The following is a 24,494-nucleotide window of genomic DNA, read 5'->3' on the forward strand; positions in this document are numbered from 1 at the left end:
AAGCAATGGTGACACTTCTGCATCTGAGGTCTCCTGAGCCGCAAGTTCTTGTGCAGGGAGGGAGTGTTATTAAAGTATGTAGCTTCTACTGAATTTCATGAGAGCCCTTTTTTTTAATTTATTTTTTAAACCCTTATTTGGGTCTGTAAAAGTGTTTTCTTCTCCCTATGAGCATTATGGAGAGATAGCTAAACTGGTCTTTTCCTTCTGAGAAGGTCTATGTGAGGACTATCTCACAGAGAATAACCATGACCTTCTGTTTGCAGGATGGATGGCAATTTCTTTACTCCATGAAGGACTTCCTCTCTTCAAACCTTGTCCTACAGTTTATAATGTGTGAAATTGATCTTTTCTGAAGGAGTGTTTTTTCCTGCGGTTCTCGCATCTTTGAAAGGAAAGTTGAGAAGAAAAGTACAAGACATCACAAAACACTTATTACTCACAGTGTGATTCAGCAGGAAACAGAAGGGCAAAAGAAGAAAGCAAAGTAGAGATCTCTTGAGCAGGGGGTGAGGAGAGGAGGCAGGAAAGAAGCCCGTCTTGCAGGGAGGCCAGAATCAATCTCTCGTTTATTGATCTTATAACCTTAAAAGTTGAACTGTGAAATTAGAAGTAACATGTTCCAGGACTCTTTGCAAGCTTATCAAGTCCAGCCCATCTTGTGCAACTTGGCTCAGCATGGAGGTGCTCTCAGATTCAGGGATTTGCAGATTGGCAACTCATTGGCAATAATGGCTGGTCTCCACTAAGTAGATTATGGCTTTATTCCTTCTTTTCTCTCAAGTGAGTTTTGTCAGATACTTCCTAGTTGCAGTGTAGTATAATTAGGTTTCTGGCTGCTTTTTAGCCTGATCTGGTTAATAAAGCCCTGGCTAGAACTCAAGAGAACTGATTTATATGCTGGGTTCTGCAGCTGAGAGCCAGGAGGTCAGTCAGTTCTTCATGACTGTGACTCAGTTTCACCGGCTGCCAAACAGAAAACACAGGTGTTTTAGGAGCGCTTTGAGATCAGTGAGAGCAAAGAAGTGATAGACAGTCTGTGCCCTAACACCCCACACAGCTGTGTGCTCCTGTTGTTTTAGCATCTAAACAGGGTGCTGCTGTGGGTCTGGGAGTTGCTGAAGGTGTTGTACCACCTTCTGCTCCTTGTTTTGCCTTTCTTATCCTCACAGCTGTGATGTCTCACAAGCCTTTGCAAGATTTTCTGATCTGCTTCAATGCTGGGAATGATTTAAATGAATCTGTGTTACGTTGTGCTAAGATGAATTGGGAGTGCTTGCATGAGCCACTCAGGTATGTTAGCTGTGCTGTGTTGTAGCCAGGCGGGGTGGTGAGATCTGAAACTGTTCCCGTGAGGTCTGCCAGAGAACATTTGTCTCAAACTTTTTTACCATATATCTGTGCCATTAGTTGTAGTACAGACCCTCTCAGCTGATGCTGGAACAGGCTTCAGCTCTCACAGCTTTAACCCTTTACATGCAGCCATGTGTCTCAAATAACAGTCTTTTCGGGGGCCTCTAGGTATGTATGTCTTTTTGGACTTGCATGTGCTCTATCTATGGCAAAATTAAATTTTTCCTGCTTCTTATTTGGAAGCAGGCTCTGAGGAGAAATGGTCAGAGACTTGCTTAGCAGTGTAGAAAGCTCTGAAAAAAGCCATTGTGTAAAGCAGCTCAGAGGAGGAGAGCTGACAAAACACAAACCTGAAATTTTCTAATGCTTTCAAATGCACCTGAGAAGCTGCGGAAGTTCAGAGCTGAGTTTTCTCAAAGTGAGGGTGCTGGGCCCGTGGTCCAACTGTGAGGTGCCAGGGCTGCCTGGAAATACTTTTGCCTGGAGAACTAGCAGCAAAGCAGCATAATGCTTGGACCAGGCTGCTGCATGTGCCTGGAAATACCGGCTGTTTCTCCCTCCCCCAAGTCAGAGTGCTGGGGAAGGCTGAGCTTCTCAGGTCTGTTCCTCTCTCATTTGAAACTGCAAATGTCAGGGGGCAGTGGGGTGTGACAGGCAAGGCAGTGCAAGCATGTGGCTTCTTGACTGTGAAGGCGAAACTGGACTTGGCTGCTCCCTAGAAGAGGGCTGATGGCAGGGCTCACCTATAACAGACTTTTCTCTACAAGAACTCAAAAACTTGTATAATTATTTGAGGAGAGATGATCCATTGTAAGCCTGCAGCATAGGCTTGAGGTAAATACTTGTGATAGGCAGAGGTGATCCCTTCTGTAGCTTTCCTGGATGCTTTCTCAGTTAAAAAAATATAATTGGATTACTCTGTCATTTGTGTTTGTCTACTGAAATCAGATACTAAAGAAAAGTTGAAGTTTAGTGATGAGAGCAGAAGACTGGGACTGAGGTTCCAAATGTTTTCCTGAAGATATCGGTGTCCAGTTACTGTTCAAACCTGGGTGAAGTCTCGCACAACTTGTCCACATTGGCAGGCATGCATGATATTTCTTCAAGTATGGTATATTCAGTGAATTATTATTATGTCTGGGGGTTTACGTAACTTCTTTTGCCAACATTGGAGCTTCCCTAATTTTTTTTCTACACAATTATCTTTATACCTCCCGGTGTTATAGCTCCTATTATTAAGGGGTAACTGAGACAGGGAGGCTAAGCAGCTTGATATTATTCTGTACAACATACAGCTTTCAAACATACTCTTCTGAAGCTATATACAGGCAAACGCCAACTAAGCCGTCTCCATATTCCTCTGTGAAAGAAAGAAATTCCTGCTGAGAAGTGATGATAAGAGATCCTTGCAAAGAGACAGGTTGAAGAAAATGCAGCGGGACATAAGAGCGTGCTCATTGCTCCTCATTAATGAAGGAATCTCTACGGCAAATTGCAGCACACACAGGCTCAGGTGACAGCAAGTGCAGCTCCACGCTATAATGCAGTCAAGCTGGGAGGACACAAAAGCAAGAAACTTGCCTTTATCCTCCTAATGTTGTTTTCAGCAGGTTTTAACTTACGCAGCCTCTCAGAATATACTGATAGCTTCTTTCAAAGATGAAATTTTAAGTGAGATGAAATTGCTTGTGGGGGAAGATTTTGTGGCTATGTTTTCAAGTCAGAATTTTAAAACTCTGAAGCCAAAAAACATTTCTTTCCAAGTTATCTATTTTGATGCAAAAATACCCCAATTCCATAAACCAATCACCAACAAAAAACCTAATCAACAATCCCACCCAACCCTGGTCTCTTTCCTACCAAAAATAATAAATGCTCAGTTGCAGTTAGTATTTTATTTTTTATGAGATTCAGCAGTGATTTATTCAGTTTCAGGAAAGTATAAAGCTGCTGTTATTTACAGAAAAGCAAAACAAATGTTTGTAGTAGAAACATAGATATTTTTTTTGGTGCTCAGAAATATGTTCAGTAAACACTAAAGCATTGATACATACACCAAAGCAAGAAAAGAATACAGGCTTACAGGCTGTACGGAATAGCTGCTAAAAAGCTTGTAAAGGGTTTTGCATAGCATACCTTTGACCTTAGTAAACGCATAAATAAGAAATACAATATGTAACTATAATGAGAAAACCTAGGAAGAAGAAAACATCTACATCTTGTCTGCTCTGTTACCATGGACTGTTATCAGAAACGCATGTCTGTTTATCACAGATTCCAATTTTTAATGACTTCCCTGGCACAAAGGACCAGCAACACCATTCTTCAAAACCAGCCATCTTTCCAGTGAAATCCATAGGAATTTTACCTGTGCAAAACAGATAAGCCAATAATTAATTTTACTACAGTCTTCATAAGCTGTGTATCATGAGCCAGTGAAGACAGAGAAATGGAGGCTGAAGTGAACTGTACTCTATTTCTCTTAAAACCAGCAAGATTGACCCCAGTGGTAAATTTGTCCCTGTATTGCATGCTTTAAAAATTTGAATTTCTTTATCTGAACAGTGTACAGTGGTCACTGGGAGAAACACAGGTTTTTTTTATATTTGTGTTGGTAAGTATTAACCTACAAACAGGCTCTCTAGTGCTACTTTCCCACAAAATACAGGTATGGCAGGACGTAAAGGTGCAAAAGTCCTGGACTAATCAGAAATCTTGTTAAAATTGGGGCCTCAGTTGCTTTTGGTTTGTTTTAATTGACTTGATTGTACGAATCTTTTTTGTGAAAGAGTTTTGAAAGGTCTCAGCCCACTAAGTCAAGGAATTAGTTGCAACTGACTTTACTCTGATGGGTGAAGGATCCCTTTGTGGTCCAAAGGGCTTCAGCCTGGAAATTACTACTCAATCAAATTTTTGCCCAGAGAAATGCACTAATCAAAAAATACTTGGAGCTCTATCTCACTAATACCTCTCTGTGAGGACCAAGTCAGAAAGCACTATTGATTTTCATCATTAAAGCTTGCCTCAGATCAGGAGGTGACAGCTCCGCTGTCAGAGAGCCAAGAAGCATTGATGCCATACATATTTATCTTCCCACAAATGGGAGAAGCTACAGTGGAGTCATGTTTTCTCATTTATAGGTGGATATCAAGGTTTTCAAAGCACACTAGAGTGTAAAAGTGATGCATGTAAGTTACGGACTTGAAGGTTAGTCAAGGCTAGTGAGACATGGCTTAGTCGGGAACAGAAGAGCAAACACATTGCCAAGCAGAAAAAAGAAACCCAGAATCATGCCTTGTAAATAGGCTGTCAGTGGCCTTTTCCTGTGCGAGTCCCAGGGACTATTAAATTGGAATTCAAGCTCATATAATTAAAAAAAGAAACAAACTAAAAGCAAATCTTTATGATATTTTCATGTTGTAACTCAAATATTTTCCTCCTTAGTGGTTTTTATTTTCATATGAAGAGTGAAACTGAAATGTTTTCTTCACCCTCCTGCAAAAAAATAAACCAAACCAAAAAAAAACCCCAACCTAAACCAAACAAAAAACCTAAAAAAAACCACCAAAATTTTTTTCTGTCTCCCAAAAAAGTATTTCACTTTGTTTTGTCATGGATCTTGGACCTGATTCAGTGCCCTGGATTTTAACACAAAAATGTGCTGCCATTCATTTTGATAGTTTTTAGATCAGGCTTCCAGATGAAGACTTTCAAATTGTCTAAGCTGCTGGAGCTCAACCATTAGCAACTCCATGGTACTATTAGCTGTGAGACTAGGGTCCCTAATCTGTAGCTGCAGTTATGGTGATAAATTAACTAGGTAAGTTCTTTACCTGAGGAAAAAAAAACCAAAACAAAACCAGAAATTGGTGATTTAGTGGGTGACCTGCCAGTTCCAGAAAAGGATAAGGGGCGGGGGGAATAACAAAAGCTTAAAGACTTAAACGTTCAGATGTCTTCTATGTCACTTCTTGCTGCTGACATATATGTTTTGCCTAAGCCCATATTGAACTACTGTGTTTTGAATAAGACTTCTGAAATATTTAAAAATAAGAAAAATTCAAGGATGTTTCCAAACGAGTAACCATTTCAAAAAGAAAGAATTAAATGTTTTGTCACAGATTCTTAAACAGATTCAGAGCAAGCAGTCTGGTTCAGGGTAAGGATTTGTGACATGCTTGCTGATACTGTGCAATTGTCAGTCTTGTGGTTTAAAAGAACCCTTTGCTTGGCCTGGGTAGAAATGGAAGCATCCTGATTTCTTGTTGCTAATGATAGAACCATTTTGCTTTGTTCACAGTGTCACGCCTGTTAATGATACATGAACAGACCTCTCAGCAGGCTTATTCTTCACAGAATATTTCTGTTATTTCTACATAAAGTTAGATTTAGGCACAAGCATCCTAATATCTTATGAAATTTGTAGGTCAATGCCAAAGTAATTTATTATTAGCTAGTAATTAACATTGGGTGCTTTCCTGCTGGAAGGGTTTAGAGTCATACACTGCTTCAACTGGAGTCTCGTTGTATCCCAAGCTGGGATGTGGCCAGCCATAGTAGCACATTTTTCAGTCCCCATTAATGCACAAAATCTATAAAAGTGAAGCTCCTGTTAATACATGTTTTCCCCTTAGGTATGATACATGACTGTCTTTGAGGAATTGGGGTGTAGGTAGTTTTGTTAATTAAAACAGGTAATTTTGTTAATTTAAAAAAAAAAATAGAAATTACATTTTTGCCTTAATCTCAAGTTCTGAAAATCAGCACTGGCAGATGTGGCAGTGGACGTGAACAGTACATCAAGGTCTTGCCATTGCTCAGGCTTCACAGTTTTTTGGTTTATTGGCAGGAACAGCTAGAAGGTAACGTATTTGACAACTTTCCAGTGCACTATTATGACGTTGAACCTGCCACAAGAAAACAAGGATTAGAAATAAGATTGTAATGACAGCACAGGTGCACAAAATTAAGGAGTTAATATTTATTGGCCTTAGCAGATACGGGGGTATCCCCTGAAGATGACTGTTATTTTTAGCTGAGGTGTTTGGAGGGGATTGGTTTATTTACAGGGATTTCTACTAAGCAAATGTAATGGGTTTAGCCCTAACATCTCTTTAGGCTTTGACCCTTGAGTTAGTTCCCCCCTAATTCTTGGCTCTGCCCCAGTACTGACATCCTTGGGGGAAGTCTGTCGGTCCCAAAGGCACAAAGGAACAACAGGGCTGGTATGAGTTTCAATTTGCCTGTACTAAACTAGCCCCCATTAAACTGATTAAGATTTTAACAAATTATTCAGCATGCTGAAAGGTTACCCAATGTAGCTACTTATTAGTCACTTTTCAAATCATTAACAAGCTATTTATGACACCTTCATGTGCAGGTACAAAGCCTTCTGGAGGATTCCTCCAATTTAATTTCTCTAGCTTAAAGCCGAATGGAGAGAACAAAGGCAGAGCTCCCAGTCACTAATTAAGAGGATGAAGGAAGGCAGAAGGGATGCTGACAGGAGGTGACAGGCTCATTGAAAAGAAAAAGCTACATCCTGAGAATGGGGAGATATTATAGACAATTCTTTGAGGCTTGCTGAAGTGCAAAACTAATCCGTGAGTATCTCTCTACCTCTTTTTGTTAAAATCTGCTTTGTCCTTAACCATTTACTTAATACTGCACTAAAGCAGCTTATGATTTCACATCTGAAATAATACTGAGTACAAATTCTGTTTTTCTTTGCCAAAGGACTTTGGTAGGACATGTAGTCCCTTCATTACCACATGCTTCATGAGAAGCTGTCAAAGGAGCCAGGCTGGGATTTCCTGGGTCCCATGAGCATGCTCTCTGAGGCTGACATACCACGCATGTCAAAGTCTCAGGAAAGCTTGCTGTCCAGGTGGCCTGAGTGTCCTGGCCAAGTCCTCTAGCAGACAGGGATTTCACTGGAGCAGAGCTGGCAAAGTGAGAGCTTTGCTTTGTGGGGCGAAGATGGGCTTTTCTGTCAGTGCCCAGGGGGTCTCTAGCATTCAGGACAGGAAGACAGAAGGAGTATCTGTGGTCTTGGCAAAACTTCTTGCCAGTGTGGTGTCACCTTCCCATGTAAAAAGCCCTAATTAAAAAAAAAAAAAAAAAAAAAAAAAAAGGTAATAAATTTTAAACAATTCCTGTTCCCCTAAAAAATTAAAGAACAGGGAGAGTCACTGATCATTCACTTTGGCATAAACTCATTGCAAGCCTTTCTACTGCCTCACCTGGGGTGGTAAGGGATTTTGCAGCTACAATGCAAATGTGTATTCTTCCATTTCTTTTTTCCCTTGTTGTCTTTGTTGTCTCAGACCTGTGGCCATGATGACTTTGGTGTCAACACCAACACAAATCACTTGAAGCACCCAATTCCTGCTTGGGAGGCTGAAACAGCCAGTACCCCAGCCTGTGCCATTTAGTGGCAATCACTGCCTTCCTGAAAGTGTTGGTAGAACTGGATACACATTGAATACTTGGCTGCTGCTTTTATCAGCCCTGCTTATTAAATGAAAATGATAGTTTGTCAAGCTACAAAAAGCACAGAGATAGGTGCTCATCAAGTAACTGGGAAGCAGGTAACCTTGCATCTCTGGAGCTGTTTTGGATGGGCTCTGAGGTTCCCTGTTTGATCTGTCTGCCCTCCATCCTGGTGTGAGATGCTCCACTGTCAACACCACCACGCACAGGTGAGTCCCCACAAAGCATGGACCATCAATGTCAAAAGTAGGGACCCTTGCAGTGTGTTTGTGCAGTTCATGACGCTGGGGTGCATTCTCAGCTGGGACTTGGACTCTTCAGGTGTGACTTTATTATAGTAACAGCCGTAAGATTGACCTGGTTGTTCTTGGTAAATTCCTGTAACACTTCTAATTGGTTCATGATACTGGGGAGAAAGAAATCAACAGTTAAGTAGTAAAGCTTAAGCACTGCTGAAGTGCTGTTTTGTGGCACTTGAGTTGAATGGGAGCCCTAGCTGAAGAGGAGGGCTCATTTGTAAAGCTGCTTCTTTCCTTGCCAGCTTCTAAAAATTTTTATTAACAGAACAACTGTTTCATTAATGCACTGATTAGCTGCAGAATTTCTCTGCTGTCAAAGACGTGTGAAGGACAAGCTCTTAACACAAAAGGAGCAATCAAGGGGAAGCAACTGGTTGCAGCATACATAATTGATTACCAAATGTTCTTACGCCATCCTATTGTATTTGCTCATGTACAGGCATCCTGGTCCTCACCATACAAGGGACGGGAGATAGGGCAAATTGTACACACAGCTGAGCAAAGAGGTAGAGAGCTCTGTAAAGCACACTTGCTTCCGAGAATCGCCAGGCTGAGAAGGTAGGTGCAACAGGGAGAAGAGAGGATGACATACGCTGAAAGATGCTCATCCTAGGAGCTATGGAGGCAGATGGTAAATGGATTGGAAGGGGACAAAAACGTTGGTTGTGCTCGGGCCGGCTGAGGAGGCAGACTCCAACAAATATCTTTGCCTTTGTGGGAAAAGCATTCAGTCTCCAGCGAAGGAAGCCCTGAGTCCTTATTTTTGTCACGATGGTGACTGACCACCATTGACTCGGACCTTCTATGCTGGAACCATGTATAACGCGAGACATACCTGAGCTAATTTTTGCTTTGTGTATTCAAGTGGCAAGTGCTGATGAGCAGCTTGGGGTGCTGCAGGACAAGCTGTATGTGCCCACTGAGAACAGTGAGTATAAACCCTGGCTAGCACGTCTCAGGGTATTCAGGCCAGGTGTCCATGCCCAGCTGCAGACAGTACAGGCAAACTGGGGTCTGGCACTATTTGTAGCTACTGACTGTCCTAGCTTAAGCATTTCACAAATAGAATGGGTGTGCTGCAGTTACTCAGAAGCTGGCAATATGACAGAGAAAATATTTATCTTCACTTTTCTTATCTTTCAGGCTTAGTGTAGAAGGAGTGTCCCAAAAGGTGTGATTTAATGCTCATCGAATTCAGTGGGATTTTTTTGGTTCAATATGAAGTTTCTACAGCTTTTGAGTAATCAAAAGGGACATTTTCAATTTTATTTTTTTACAACAGCAACTAATGCTTAATTTTCACATTATGCAGGCACTTCAGTTTTGGAAGTCCTTCTAAATTTTCTCAGGTAAATCAACTTTGAAAGAGTTATTCATTTCAAATCAGTTTAATCTTTATTTTCCAAACCTGAAATTAGATTTAAAAATTTTCTCAGAGGCTATACTACACTAATTTCAATTTTTCATTGTAAAATAAAATTTCTAAAATGATACTGCTTGTTTCTGTTACAGAATGAAGGTCAGATTCTCCATCCACCCACGTCTGTGTGTCTTGGCATCAGAGTTAATGTTCTTCCTCGGTACCTGTTACTTTCATTATCTATCCAATCTTTTTTTTAACACAATAACTGACTTTTTTAGTGTGTGATTAATGTCCTTAAACAGATACAGCTATCAACTGGCATGTATGGGCTAGAGGTATTACATGAATTATGCAGACTGCTGGATGAAGTTGGCATTTGAATACAATTCCCTTTATAAAAATTGATCTCTCGTTTTCTCCCTAATCAGTCATTTTACTCTACTTACTTTTTTTTTTTACTCTGACTCTTCTTTTCTAATTAACTCTTTCATTCTCCTCTGAGAGTTTTCACAACTTGACTAATAGCAGATCTGCTGAGAAGGCCTCTCTACTTCTGTCATTAATAGTAACTCCAAAACAGAAATCTGTATTTAAAATGTGATAAATGGGGGTGTTTGATTCAATTAGCACTTACAAAGAATGGTACATTTTTTTGGCCATAGTTTTAGAAGAAATCATAAATGCAGTAAAGTACCATTCCAGGGAATTTTCATTGCCAGTTTACACAGTGCTCAGACTTTGAGCTATGCAAAGCAAGTTGTATAGGTATATACTATGTCCCAGAGAGCTTGCGGTCTTACAAGAGAAGAGGAGATGGGGATGACATGATTTTTGCTGATAATTGACCTAGCTGTTTGTGTCCAGGGCCAGCTAGAAACAGATTATATTATTTTTTTTTAGCTGCTGATCCTAGTGCCACCAGATTAAATAAACTGAGTACTGTGAGTAGAAGGGTTGTCATTTGGGGTGGGATAAGGGGGTGGGTGTCATAACTCTCTCGCCCATTTTGCACCGGTGTAAAATGACCCCAAAGCAGTGATCAAGGTATTCAGAAGACAGCTGCAAAGATTGTAGATGTTATTTAATGAAAGGGCACTTTGTGTTTGCAACAAAAAAGTATTCAATGCAATGTACTTGATGTTAGTGAAAAAACTTGTTCTGTTAGCAGCTGCACTATTCTCTATGCCAAAGAAATGCCACAGATTGTTTTCTGTGAAATGATGCTATATGTGTGCCATATTTGTTTGAAAGCTGTCCAAAACAAATTAAATATATGTGTCTATGTTCATATTTAAAGCTAAAATGATCGTTATACTTGCAGTGTAATTATGTTTTAGTTACAAGATAACCACGTAATTATAATTTTTCATATTTGTAATCTACTGTTAATAATATAACCAAACATTTTCCTACACAATTTATAACAGTTGTACAGTAAATATACTTAACTATTAGCAGTATATCTCTTAGTTTGTTAGAAGGGTAATATATACGATGTTGCTATCATCTCCAGCTTCATGTATATCACCTTTAATTACATGATAAAAAAGCAAAACTTTACAATAGAACAAGTCTGTAGTTGCGTAAATCTTACTGACAAATATGATCGTGTACCTGTTAATATCCATAGCTAAACTTTACTTTCAGCTGATACAAACTCTGGCATATCTCTAGTGACTGCTCTGGAGTGTGGGTGTGAGGCAATAAGTTCCTTTGCACTAACTGATAATCACCATGAGGTCCTGCCCTAAATTGCCTTTCAGCACTAGCAGATTATGAAATGTTAAATAAATGCATATAATGGGAGGAGAACTAGACCCTGGGGTTTAAATGAGACATGCTTATAGCAAATGAATAGTTATGTTACGTTTAAAGCAGATTAAAATACAACCTAATGTATTTCATTCTTCTCTACTGGTGGCTCTCCATTTTTTCTTTTCCAGAGTATATTATTCTTCCACCTGGTCCTGTTTTTGCAGGCACAGAAGGAGGTGAGGATCAGGTCTGGCATTTTGTCTCTCTGTTCCCTGGCTCTAAAGAAGGAATACTGACCTTATGCCAGGGCTTTTGCATGAAGATAAACCTGTGGCTGTTTGTGAGGCTCTTATCTATTATGATAATGAAGGCTGTAGTACTTACATTAAGTGAAAGATGAGGGGACACATCTGCAGGGAAGTGTCTTGCATCACAGGTGAGCTCTGATTAGAAGTTTTGGATGAAGGAATGCATTTCACCATAATGGTACTCTGACCCTGCTGATATTACCGATGTATGTTATTTAATATCCCTACAAAAGATAATTGGATGTAATTAAAGTGGGCAGACTTCTCAAGTAAGTCAAGATCCTCTTTTCAAAGGGCAAATCTAGCTGAGTAATCATTGCTGTTCAGTGCTTTTAGAAATGAAATAGAAATGTAGTGCTATAAAACTTACACTTCTGTTTCTTTGCCATAAACTCAGTAGAAGAGATAAACCTCGGACAGAACTGAATTGGTTGATCAGATTTTGGAGAAACTGTGAAGAAAATTTATAAAATAAAATCCAGTATCTCTGTGCAGACTTTTCATCAGTCCTGTCTTAGTTGGTTCCAGTTTTTACACGGCAATCCCACATGCATAACTGTGGAAGACATGTTCTGAAAAGGAATTGTGCAAGCCTAAATAACGCACTTTATTTTTGTTCAATTTTGGAATAGTCGATGGATATTTTCTTTCTTTCTTTGGCCCTGTACAGGAGTGAAATGTGTTTGTTCACACTAGGTTAGGGAAGTCAGTGACTATAGACTGTGAGTGAGCTCTAGGTGCCTTTTTTCATGGTTGTAGCTCATTTTTTGAAAACTTTCTCCTTTCTAGAGTTTGAAGGACACTCCAACATCACCTTGCATGGGTTTTTGCCAGTCTCCCATTTCCCTTGCTCCGTAGACCTTCTGTGTCTATTCCTGGCTCAGCTTCATCTAGTTTGCATCCTCGTTGTAGTGACGTGCTTTTTTCCTCTTTAACATGTACATTGCATACAAATTATAGCACTTCAGCAAGGTCTGACTTTGTAGAGAAATCAGGCCGTCTGTGTGCAGTTGAGCACGGGAATTTGTGTTACATGTATATGTAAGAGATGGAAAAAGAACAGCAGCTCATTAATGAAATTATTCTTCTAGTCTGTTGTAACTTAAAAGTCCAGATTTTCAAATGTGTCCAAGGTTTTAGGTGGTTGAATTTTAGTAGGCTAATTTAAAGAGGCTATGTGCTTACTCTGTGCTTTGATGTCAGACTCCTTTACAATAACTCCATTTTGAGGGCAAAAAGGTAAACAGCTGAAATCCAAGTCAGTGCTGAACTGCCAGTCCGTTTATTATGGTTAATTTTTAACAACGACACGTTATGCTGTTTGGAGAGGCAGGATGCTCTTGGATCTCATGAAAACAGCAGAGCTTAACTTTTGTTTACTGAGGAATAATTACGGGAGCTTTGGATGTCTGTTTTCATACCTCTCTTCACACTGCTTGATGATTGTCAGATGCTGGTATCTGTCAGTAAGCCACTTCTTTTTGAAAACGACACAGTTAATTTCCAAAGGGTTCTTTCATTGACACAGCATAAATGTGATTAAATATACTATAGTTAAGTTACAGAATCCCTGAGCTTTTAATGTCAGTAAACCTGAAAAGTTAAACACTTCATATTGCTTTCAGAGCTTTATTCCATCCAGAAGAAACCATCTGCCTTCCACCAAAAATCACTCTGTTACCTTGATCTCTTCAAATTAATCCTACTGTGATTAACTTCAATCCAATTAAAAAGAACATGTAGGCAGCTGCACAGGTCTGATTACACGTGGACATAGTAGTAGGGCTCCTCATAGGGGAACCAGATTAAGGGCCAATATGTTAGGCTAGATGAGGCTGGTAGCAATACTTCAAACTCTGGTATCCTGGCATGATGTGCAGTATATAATAGTACTATACTTGCTAGCTATAAAGTTCCTTGCAGTCAAGGAACTCGGAGGTTTTCATGTGTATATATATCATTACACATCCCTCTAAAGATGCTGTGAGACTGAGCATTTACATCTATAGCAAGATCTTGAAATATGGCTTTAGTTAGTGCAGAGGGCTAAATCACACCACAGGGCACAGGCATTCCCCTGCTGCATTTCCACGAGCCTGCGGCAAATTGTGTCTTCCTTGTTTATGCTCAGTGAAACTGTCAAAACCAGGGGATTTGGGAGCCCAAGAGTTGCTGGAGCTCTTTTTGTTTTCATACAAAAGCTTGGGGAGAAGGAGCAGACTTTTAGGCACAAATTCAGAGAAATGATGCTGCACCTCAGCCTGTGGGCTGGTGACTCGCACAGACTGCCTGTGGGTCTTGCTGCAGGAGACACGAGGCACCGGTTGGCCATGGAAATTTGCTCCTTTGAGCTTGCGTGTTCCTCTGCATGGTGCTTAGCAGGCTCCCAGCATTGCAGAGGCTTGTTCCATGTCACAGAGGAATTGCCATCAGCTTCTGCCGATAATGTAATGAGAAACACTTCAGAAATGTTTATCGTTATGAATCACATTACCGTGAATAGCCCTGTGGCTGGGGGTGGGCCAGGCTTGGAAATGGCTCAGCACCCAGCACATCTGCTTTCAGATACCTAAGTGGGGAGTTTGGTGGCTGGGATTGGATTGTTTCCAGGTGGGACTGCAGGAGACTATCCGGCCTTGAAAAAGAAGAGAAAGCCCAGTTTGGGAATTTTTTAGCATATGTCAAGAAAGGACAGAAAATGCCACTCTCAATTTGATATTTGAAACATCTTTGAAGGACCTGACCATGGTGTGACCAAACCTGAAAGCTACTTCAGAAACATGATTGTAAGACAATAGGAAGAACAGAGCACTTCTGAGTAATGAGTCCAGCATTACAAATTAAGGCTGAAAGCTTTTGTGATTGAATTGGTAACATTACAACCTGGGCTTTGGCTGCTTTTCTGTGACAGAACAGGGCTTTTTTTTATATATATTATTAAAACTGATTATATATATATATACATAGCTTATCATTAGTGGTTAAACACCAAGTTGCAGTAGCATGGAATTATTCCATTGAATATCACTGCAGCTCCTATTCTTTTTCAACTTCTCTCTTCCTTTCCTCCCTCCCACTCTTTTTTTTTAACTAAAAGAAAGGTGAAGACCATTACCACACTGATTTATGTAAATAGAGCCCTAATTCAGACTGGTGTTCCAGCAGTCACATAAAAATGATTCAGTGTTAAGCTGTTTGTATTTTTAATAGCTTCTGGGATGGAAGGAATTGTCTTCCCAGTAAGGCCACCTCTGAAAGACTGGAAATGTTGTGGATTTTTCAGCAGAGCTGCACTGAATACTAGGATGATGAATCAGTGACTGCAGGAGCATCTAATTCAATTAAAGCTCTGCATCAGAGAACTGTGACTGTCAGCATTAGCAACCAGGTAAGGATCCTGTTGACCTGAGTATCGAAGATGATCTCCAGAGACTTTGAGAACAGATAGCCAATATCCATCTACTATTGATCCAATATTATGCAAGATAGAAAATATGGAGCTGTTATCTGATTAAATCTAATGATTAGTAAGAAAGACAGAATGTGCTGTTTATTAGTCTAGCACATTTTTGTCTCTTTCCCACTATGCTTTTATGTGGCTTCCTTACACATGTCATAACCTTTGTTCTCTGGGTCACTTCTATGTACAAAGAGACTGTAAACAGGATATGCATAAATGAAAAATGTGAAGCATTACTTGTAGGCTAATGGACCCAGTAAAATAAGTCAGCTAACAGGCTGATCATTAACCCTTTCACTACCCCAATGAAACGTTCAATGAGTCTTTAATGGCCAGGCCAGTAGAACAGGGACATCTTTTCCATTGCTCCTTGGATCAGGACTAATCCTTGTTGTTGCAGAATTTCCATCTCCTGAGTCTTCCAGTCTTACCACCACCATCACCACCATCTTTCCCTGTTAGTATTTTTCATGTTCACACTCTGGACTGCTTACTGTCCCCATGCCAAAAATTACAGTCTGTGTTTTCACTTTTTTGACCTTGCATGGCTTTATATTCTCGTGGACTACAACAACATCTTGCCCAGTAAAACACACCTGAAGTAAAACAAGTGCAGGTGCTGAAATACAGCCTTACCATTAAGGTTTCCTACACCTCTTCCAGTTTCCCTCAAGCACTGATTGTACATTGAATCAAATGGTTTCTGGATGCTTTTAAAAAGAGAAATGGGTCACCCCTCAGTCCCCTCCGCCTTGGAGTTTGCAAGTAGTCTGCCAGGGTACTGGGTTGCCAAAGCAAAGGGAGCTCTGCCTCCTTCAGCGTCAAGTAGAATTGCGCTGCGTTGTATGCACTGTTAGCCTAGAGACACCCGTACTATCTCAGAATAAGGGATAATGTTTCTCTGTGGATATCAGCCTTTTTCTCCACTGCCAGTGTCTTCATACGATAGATTTCAGCATGTGGAGGTTGGTATAGAGAGGCTTTAATAGCCAGATTTCCTAAAGTACCGAGCAATAATATCAGCTGAGATCCCTTAAGTGAAAATGATAGAGAGACCAAAGAGAATGCAGTACTTTTGAGTTGGTCTTGGAGTTTGGTTTTATGTGGTATTTTGGTTTCCCTATTGTTTATTTTACCCTCAGCTGGTTTAATTGGGAGATACTGCTTGGTTAACATTAGTAGCAGGAACTTACCTCACTTCTGAGCCTTATTTAGGCTGTTTAAAACGGCCTGGTTACAGACACCAGCTTTTGCAGTATCTGGCTTCAAAAGTCATTAGATGAGGCTCTGTGAAGATGGACGCTGTTCAGGTAGTGCTGCGACTTTACATAGCTGAGACTTCGTATTACATATTTGGAGAATGCTGAGAAGGGCATATATAGCACAATAGTTTAATACAAATTTTGTTCCAAGAAGGACGTGCAGCTCACAGTATAAGGCACTTCGATGTCATTCACAATCACCTGAAGAGCAGGTTTGGAGACCTTCGACCCTGACTGTTATTAGCTCTTTTTAAGAACAGTCTGGGTGAGTGTCTACCCCGCACAACTAGTCTACTTGATGCTGCGGTGGGCAGGCAATTGAACAGATATTCTTCTGAGGCTCCTTCTACCTCTATTTCCTAATATTTTCTAAAGGTCTTTCTCAAGGTAACAGAACTTGCAGTCATGGAGAAAATAGGTATAGCGGTTGGTTACTTTGATGAGAAATTAATAAGTGGCATCAGGTAGCAAGACTTGAAATGCCAAAATACACAGTGTGGTCTGACTCTTCTGCTTCACATATGGGAATAAAGCTGTGGTAATGCCATAGAGGGCTAGAAAGTTCCAGTGACTTCAAATGGGTGTTAGAAATACTGTCTATGTGGATCAGTTTTCCCCTGGACAGACAATAAGGTGAACAAGGATCTTTAACCTTGTGCAGGGTCTTTGTCAAGTAAGTTCAAGAGATGCTTTGCTATCTTGGAGAGCTACAGAAGGATATTTTGCTAGTATCACGTATGAAACTCCTCCAGCACCTGTCTGGCAGAACTGATTTTAATATCTGAGTTATTCGGAGGTTATCAACAATAAGATAGTTCCCAGTGGCATTCTTTTCAGGGCCTGAGTGATCCCAAGCAAGGGCAGATAAAATGAAGCCAAAGTGAGTGTGTGTTAGCTAAGGAAAACATTCTTTTCTAATGCTGTCAATCACGTGCACAGAAGTAGATTCAATCATAGTGTAGTCATTGGACATTCAGCTCAGCTTGATTTTTCAATTTTACAAACAGTAGGAGGCTCAGGAAGAAACAATGAGGAAAGACAGCAAATAGAGTCAACTTTTGATTCCTATGCCATTTAAATCCAAATTAGAGTCATTTACTCAGTCCAGAGAGCCTGAATTTTCACTGTTTTCCAATTTAGGCAGCTGTAACAAAAGACTCCATGAAAAAGTCCTGCTTCAAATTTAATTGATAAATTCACAACCAACCCACCCCCATTCTGCTATGGCAAATGTAATCCCATGTAGCTATTTGTATTGTAAACAGTACAGACTTTGCAGTTAGCAGGATAGGGGACTTGTCATTAGTAAACTCGTAGCCCCAGATTCCCACCCTGCTGAACCTTACATATCAACATTGCAGGGACACAGCTTTTTCTGGGAGTCCTGGTTCCTGCCCTACTCCTGCAGGAGCTACATGGACAGTGGACATTCTGTCTTTCTTGCTGAAGAATAATTTTTAAAGATGGTGACTATAATAGTGGTAATTATTTCTAATGAGATATTTCAGTCTGAAAAGAAGTATTTCTTTTTTTCCTCTATTTTAAAGGCGCCTTACAAAAAGGTGACATTTTCTATACTTATGAAACACTGCCTTATTTATCAGATGTTGAAGCCTACAGATTTATTCCATTTAGCATCCAACTAAAGCAACTTATTCCAAACTGGAAAAAAAAAAAAAGTTGGTGAAAAGCTTTGCTTGACGAAAATCCTTGGGCAGTTCAGTACTTTCAGGAGTTAGGATATTATATTTTGTCTAGATAAGTTAAGCACAAATCCAACTAGCACCGATTCCTTAAGATCCCCATGCTTGATGTTTTCTGTGGACTGACTGGAGACCTTCATATTTTTTGCTTGTAGGATACATGGGCACAGGGATTTGGGTGGAATTTTAACTGTTTATGTGTAAAGTCTGCCAGGCAGACTCCCACATTTTAAAAACTTATCCTGTGGAATTCCCTGTATTCAAAAACATTTTCTAAAGAGCTAGATCAAAATTAAGAAGTCCTCTATTCTTTACGTTGGCTCTGGCAGTTCCATATACTTGGCTGTGTGCGTGCATCACTGTTGTCAGGGCATTGCCAATATATAGGACCCCTTCTCGTTATTGTTGAGCACCCTCTCCTGGCTCTCCACTATTTGCACATAACTTATCTCATGAACTGAGCACTCTGGGATAAACTGCAGTGCCCAGCTGAGTTCAGGAGGATGCCTTTTCATATGATATGAGTTGCTGTTCTCCTGCCTACCCGATTTTTTTAACAGCTTAGCTGGTTTACAACCAAGAAATCCTTCTAGTGGCGAAATTCCACGGTAAGGATTTTTTTCTTTCCTCTAATGCTGCTTCTACTTGATCCCAGACAAGCACTTGAAGACCAGAGAATACAATGCATCAGGCATGATCTGATAAGGGGATTATGTCCAGTTGGTAAAGGTTGTTTATTGGGTGTCCAAGCCTACATTCACATCTCTCAATGGATCTTATCTTCCTGTTAATACCTCAGGAGGCCTAAGGCTGAGTCTAGGGATGAGTTGGTGTGTCATAAAGCAAGTTTATTTCCAGGGATTATGGCAATAAGCAGCAGCTACAATGAGAATAGGAGATGAAGTTGGGGGATTACCACTCAGTTAAGAGTTAAACGTGAGAAGCAGTCATCTGACTTTTGGATCTCATAATAAATAGACTTGGGGCACATGAAAGCTTTCTTACACTATGTGATTGCCTATTTGCCATGACTAATGCAGTCTAAAATTCTCTGCACAAGTCATAGAAGGAAAGGCAAAAATCTTCACTCCACAATCATGCAGCCAGGCAGCATTATTGCTAAATTTAACAGTTCCCAGGCACCTAGTCCAGATCCATGTAGTAGCTTAACGTACCTGATGAAGGCACTCACATTAGGTCTTGACCATCATCATCTTTGTAGTTTGTAAGAGTCAGGCATCCCTAGAGGGCCAGGTTCATGCTTTCAAGCATCTCTGCTGACTACAAAAGGACCAGGGAGATTAAATTCTTAATTTAGGTCCCTGATGGATAGGTGCGGGGCTCTTCTGTTCTTATCAGCCCATGTCCCTCATGGCTTCAAGGAGTTATTTGTTCTTGGTACATACGGTACCCTGAAGCAATCACCACTGCAGTGATTCTAGTCCAAGAAACATGCTCCTCCTTAAAGTGCTAACAAGAGCTTCAAAACAGCATTGTAGCCAGTTTCCTGAGTGCTGTCAATTTTAAACATGAAATTTAAGTGCTTCCAAGCTGTCTTAAAGTTGTAACATTGCCCAAAATCTCTGAGATATTTATTCTATCATGTTAAATAAAACACTGATTTAGCAAGGAGTTTCTGACATCAGTCCCTCTCGTCTTACTCTCAGGTACTGTTCTTGCTCAACCCAAGGCATTCTCAGAGGAAAAGGATATTTCTGAGCACTGGGAACATCATCACAGATTGTGCACCAAAGCTAGGTAGCTTTGGTAGGAAGTTAATTTGCAGTAACAGAGGATTACACTACATCACCTTTTTATTGCACTGTGCTCTGTGGTTTTTTATTCCTATACAACAAATATGACCCTGGCTTTTATGAAGGAAAGCCATCATCCTCTCCTAGATGCTATTGTTGGGACTGTTTGGTGTAAGTAAAGATATTCAGCTCTTTGATTTCAGCCTTCTAGCCAGCTTTCATTTTGGATTACCCTCAATTATAAGGTACTTTGAATTTTTCTGCTGTTTAATTGAAGAATGGGAATAAAGAAGCAGGTAGAAACAAAGAGAATACAGAAGTATTTTCAAGTCATTGCGAAATCAGAGCAGCAGTGTTACTGAATTTGAGTGGATACGAGCAAGGGCTGTTTCAATTTGTGTGTGACTTTGATACAAGCAAAGAGACCAAAGTCTTACAGTTTTTAAGTCAAGAGGCTCAAAGAATAAATTGACTTCAGCTGAGATCTGAAGCAAAATACTTTATTTCCTTTGCATGCATGAGAGTACGCCTTTTAAACTGCCAGAAAATCTCCCTAATTTGCAATAATGACATTAACTGGAAGAGAAAGAACAGCACAAAAGACATCATATCATGAAGTATTCATATTTATTTATTCCATGCTGAAAACAATCATCCTGGCTTTCTTTTGTCTGATTCCCACATCACTGGGCCAGAGTTTCATCAGGAATAAATGCAAGTAGTTCTGCTGATTGCAGAGGGCTGTGTTCACCAAACTGTCCCTGTTTCATGCCAGCTTGAGCAAGCAAAGAATTCATAATATGGGGCTTCACTGTAGATGTGGCTTTGCTAGACAGTGTTTATTGCTGTTGATTGTAATTTTTGCGAGTAACAAGCTGGGGGAGGCCCTACGGAGCAAAAACGTCTGGATGGGAAGCTTTTAGGGTGAAAGTCATGGTGGAAGCAGGCTGTTTGCCCAGCTGCAGGGATGGTGTTGATGACTGTGATTTTTGGTTAGTTTGGTTTTGTTGCTTTTTTTTTTCCTGTTGTTTGCTTTTGGTTTTGTTTTTTGTTTTTGTTTTTTTTTTTGTCTGGGCTGCAGCATTCCTGTCTGGGGCTCCCTGTGTACACACATGACATCCAGCACAAGTGGCACAGCACCTACTGATGACAGACCTGTCCAGGTGCATGTTGCGACGTCCCTTCAGACCATTTCTAGCACTAGCCTGAGTCAGTGGTCATGCAAGTTTTTCACTTGCACTATGTTTTCAAGCAAGCATAGGAGCTTTGTTACTTGCATCAAACCTACTCCCCTCTGTCTTTCCCATCCCACTTATTTGGACTGGCTAAATTACTGCTACTGAACAGGCCTGCGTGGTCTGGAATCCTATTTTCTCTTTTTACTCTAGGCCTAATGGACTGTGCAGCACCCTCCATGGGCACAGCGCAGTTGCACAGTGAGAAGAGTGTGTTATTCTTTCCAACACACCTGTAATCATTTGCAAGATCACACTGTGGAGCGAGGCTTTCCCGGCTTCCTTAACATTCACAAGCCAGACCCTCATCTGGAGTAACTTGGCAGTACTCCACAGAGTCAAGGAGTGCAGCCAGACTGCAGCAGCTGAAAGCTGGGCCCCGCATCTTGAAGTAAGTGAATTTGCTAGGCTAATTGCACGCAAGTGCTCCCTCTGAGCACCTGTAAATTGTTGAGTTTAATAGGGTGGCAGCTGTTGATGGCTGCCTGGGTTCTTGCTACCTTGAAAGTAGTTGGAGATGAGAGCAGCAACTTGCAGCATGATTATCTTTTTCTCCATTTTCCCTCAATTTCATTGTCGTCTTTTTCTCTCTTAAGAGCGCTTAAAAGCATTTGTTGCTCCTTATAACACCCACAGGAGCAGTTATGAAGTGCACTTTTTGTGCTTAAGGTTGCAAAGCCTAAAATCTTTGACTATAAGAGGTTTGGAAAGTGGCTTAGTTTGAGGTTTCCTGCCATACAGACACCTGCAAACCCTGAACTTAAGCTGGCACAGCTGGAGGGAGGGATGGCTCCTAATGATGGGTAGTTACGTTGCTCTGGTTTAGTGCCCTCCTTCTCCTGCAGGAATTAGGGTCTGTTGCTAACTGAGTGGGAAGTGGGTGCCTGAATATTTGTATGGATCTGGCCTCTGGATCTGAGAACTTGATGCCTACAGTGGGTCAACTGCTTTTGCAGACCATAGTAGAAGGGATGTACAGTCACTAGCAATGAATAAGAGAGGTTTTAGGGGTTTTTTTCAGTTGCAGAAGATGATAAAATCAGGCCAAAATCAGAGCTTTCTGTGTGAGTTCCTGTAAATAACTTTTCTGTGCGGTGGAAGGAATTTGGAATATTTGGCCATGGGATTTACCTGTCTAGAGTAACCCTCAATCTGCAGATGGCAGAGGGAGCTGAAGCTCTTAATGCAGGTACCTCCATCAATTCTTGAAGTGCGTTGGGGAAAATCTTCCCTGGGATGCATTACAGACACCAGGAAGGACTCTGGTAAGGGGATGTATTGCTCTGAAGCCTAGCCGGGCTTATCACAACCCCTTCGCCACTCCTAAAGTAGGTAAGGATTGTCAGCTCTGCAGTTTTAATGGTTGGGTGCAGGAAACTCAGCTACCTCAGTTAAGAGTTAGGATGCTATGAACTTTCTAGCTTTTCTGGTTTTGTGGAATAGAAATCGTTGTGTGTGCCTGCAGTCCTTCAGCAAGTGTTGCCTTCACGTGTATCTTCATGCTGCCACGTCTCTTCTGTCCTGGGCTGTAAAGCATGTATACGCTCAGGCACGTTTCCTTGTGTTGCAACTGCACCTGGATGTGTGACCTATACCTATAAATGAGCCTCAAGGTGTATGGGGAGGTGCCCTGGTATAGGATTATTGTCTGTAGTCTTACTTTAGAAAAACATACTTTTGTGTTAATGTGCTGCTGGTAACAGAGGAACTCCTGACCCTGTGCAGCCAGAGCAATCCTCGGCCAGGGAGGATTTGTTCCTCCCAGGAATAGCCAGGCAAAGCAGGAATGTACTCTGTCTGGTGTCAAAGTGATGCCATGGCACTGCAGAATCCTCAGGAGTCATTGGGAGGGGAGAAGAGGGGAAGGGGAAGGCCAGAGAAGACTCTGTAACGCAGTGGGCAGGACGTTCCCCTGGCGTGGTGAGAGAAGCCTGAGTGCTGGGCCCTGCGGCTCAGCACCACCAGCAGCTCAAATTCGGCAGGTGAAACAAAGAAAGTATAATGGATCTCATTCCCCGATCTGACACCAAAATAAGATGGCAACCAAAGGAAATACGCAGGCTGGTGAGCTTTTAAAAACCTGGCTGCTGGTTTTGGAATTGGGTTTCCTCTCCCCTTCTTCTCTCCACTGCCCCTGGTTTATTCTTACACTTGCTGAGTGGCCAGGGGCTCTCCCTGATCCTGACAACAGATTGCCCTTCTTTGGCTTCAAAGAGAGAATAGTTTAACTGGTATGTTAATAAAAGGACAAGGCCTGCCATGATTAATAGTCACGTGAAATCATGTGTGAAGAACATTCCATTACAGCTGTCCTCAGGAGAGAAGAGTTTCCCTAATGTCTTGACAGAAAGAAAGAAAAGGGACAATTTGTCTTTCTCCCCCACTACTGTTTGGATCAGCTGAACTGTGCTTGGTTATTCACAGAAATCTGGGCAACCCAGGTTAGGGGCATGTCAGATGCAAACATGCTAGCCCACCAGCTAAGATCCCCCAGGACTGAGCTCTTAGCTGTCATTGATCCAAGCTAACCAACTTGTCTCCACTGTGAATCTGGCCCCATTGCTGTCCTTCACTGTTTGACTTCAAATCCAGAGTTGGCTTTGGCATCGATTAGCCAGAGCCAGGGGCACCACTTAAAGCAAACCCAGGTGGCCAGAGTGGCTCTGTGCACAGGCAATGTGCACAGCAAACAGCACCTGGCAAGGAATATTGCTGCCCACAGGGCGAGTTGGGCAGGGGGAGGGGATTGGTTGGTAGTGAAAGGGTAAAAAAAAGTTTGTGAAACCATTAGAAAAAATTTGGCTTTTGCTAAAACTTGGAGTGGTGCTCCACTGGGAGCTCTTCTAGCCCAGGGGCCGTTTGCTATTTGAGATCATTAATAGCCAGCTCAATTTCCTCCGGTGTGATTGGCTGAGCCAATATATTCCTATTAATTTGACTGAGCTCAGAGAGAGAGAGGAAATATAAAAACCTCTTCAAGTTGCTGGTACCTTCTGGGATCTCAAGCATATAGAGGTCTTGAGAAATCTTGACAAATTCAGACTTCGGGGTACATTTTCTAAGCGGTTCACAGGGGTTTAACTGCATGTTAATGGGTAGTGTTCAGATAAAACATTGCAGAATGGTTTCAGCATAAACCCTGTGGTGTCTGGTCTTGGTTTTCAGAGGGAATGATGCTATCTCCAGGAATAATCTAGCCTTTTACTTGGGCTCCCAGAGAGTTTGTTGATATTCTGCCCAATTTTTACAGCATAAATAAAATTGGTTTGGATGTTTATAGCCCTGATCAGCGACTGTTGTAAGCTATATAGCCCAAATGATAACAGTGAGATCTATTTAAATGCCACTGGGCTATAACCCACAAGTGGCAGCCCCAGCCTGCTCCTTTCCTTTGTGTTTTGTTGAATGGTTAGGAGTACTTGTCCATTGACTAAGCTTTTCCCTTTGCCTGAGATGATTTAAAACCACCCTAAAAAAACCCTCAAACAACAAAAACTAACAAACAAACTA

At 41.1% G+C, this 24,494-nt stretch overlaps 1 long non-coding RNA gene across 1 annotated transcript in view; it reads right to left on the reverse strand.

Annotated features, from left to right (window-relative positions):
* Positions 1-24,494, reverse strand: part of LOC308059063 — a 50,786-nt gene that overhangs the window by 16,276 nt on the left and 10,016 nt on the right. The window contains exon 2 of the long non-coding RNA XR_013926104.1: positions 1-24,464. This exon is cut by the window's left edge and continues 16,276 nt beyond it. This is a non-coding gene — a long non-coding RNA (uncharacterized lncRNA). The remainder of the gene's footprint in view (positions 24,465-24,494) is intronic.

This window comes from Falco punctatus (genome assembly GCF_963210335.1).
Source record: "Falco punctatus genome assembly, chromosome: 1".
NCBI lineage: Eukaryota > Metazoa > Chordata > Aves > Falconiformes > Falconidae > Falco > Falco punctatus.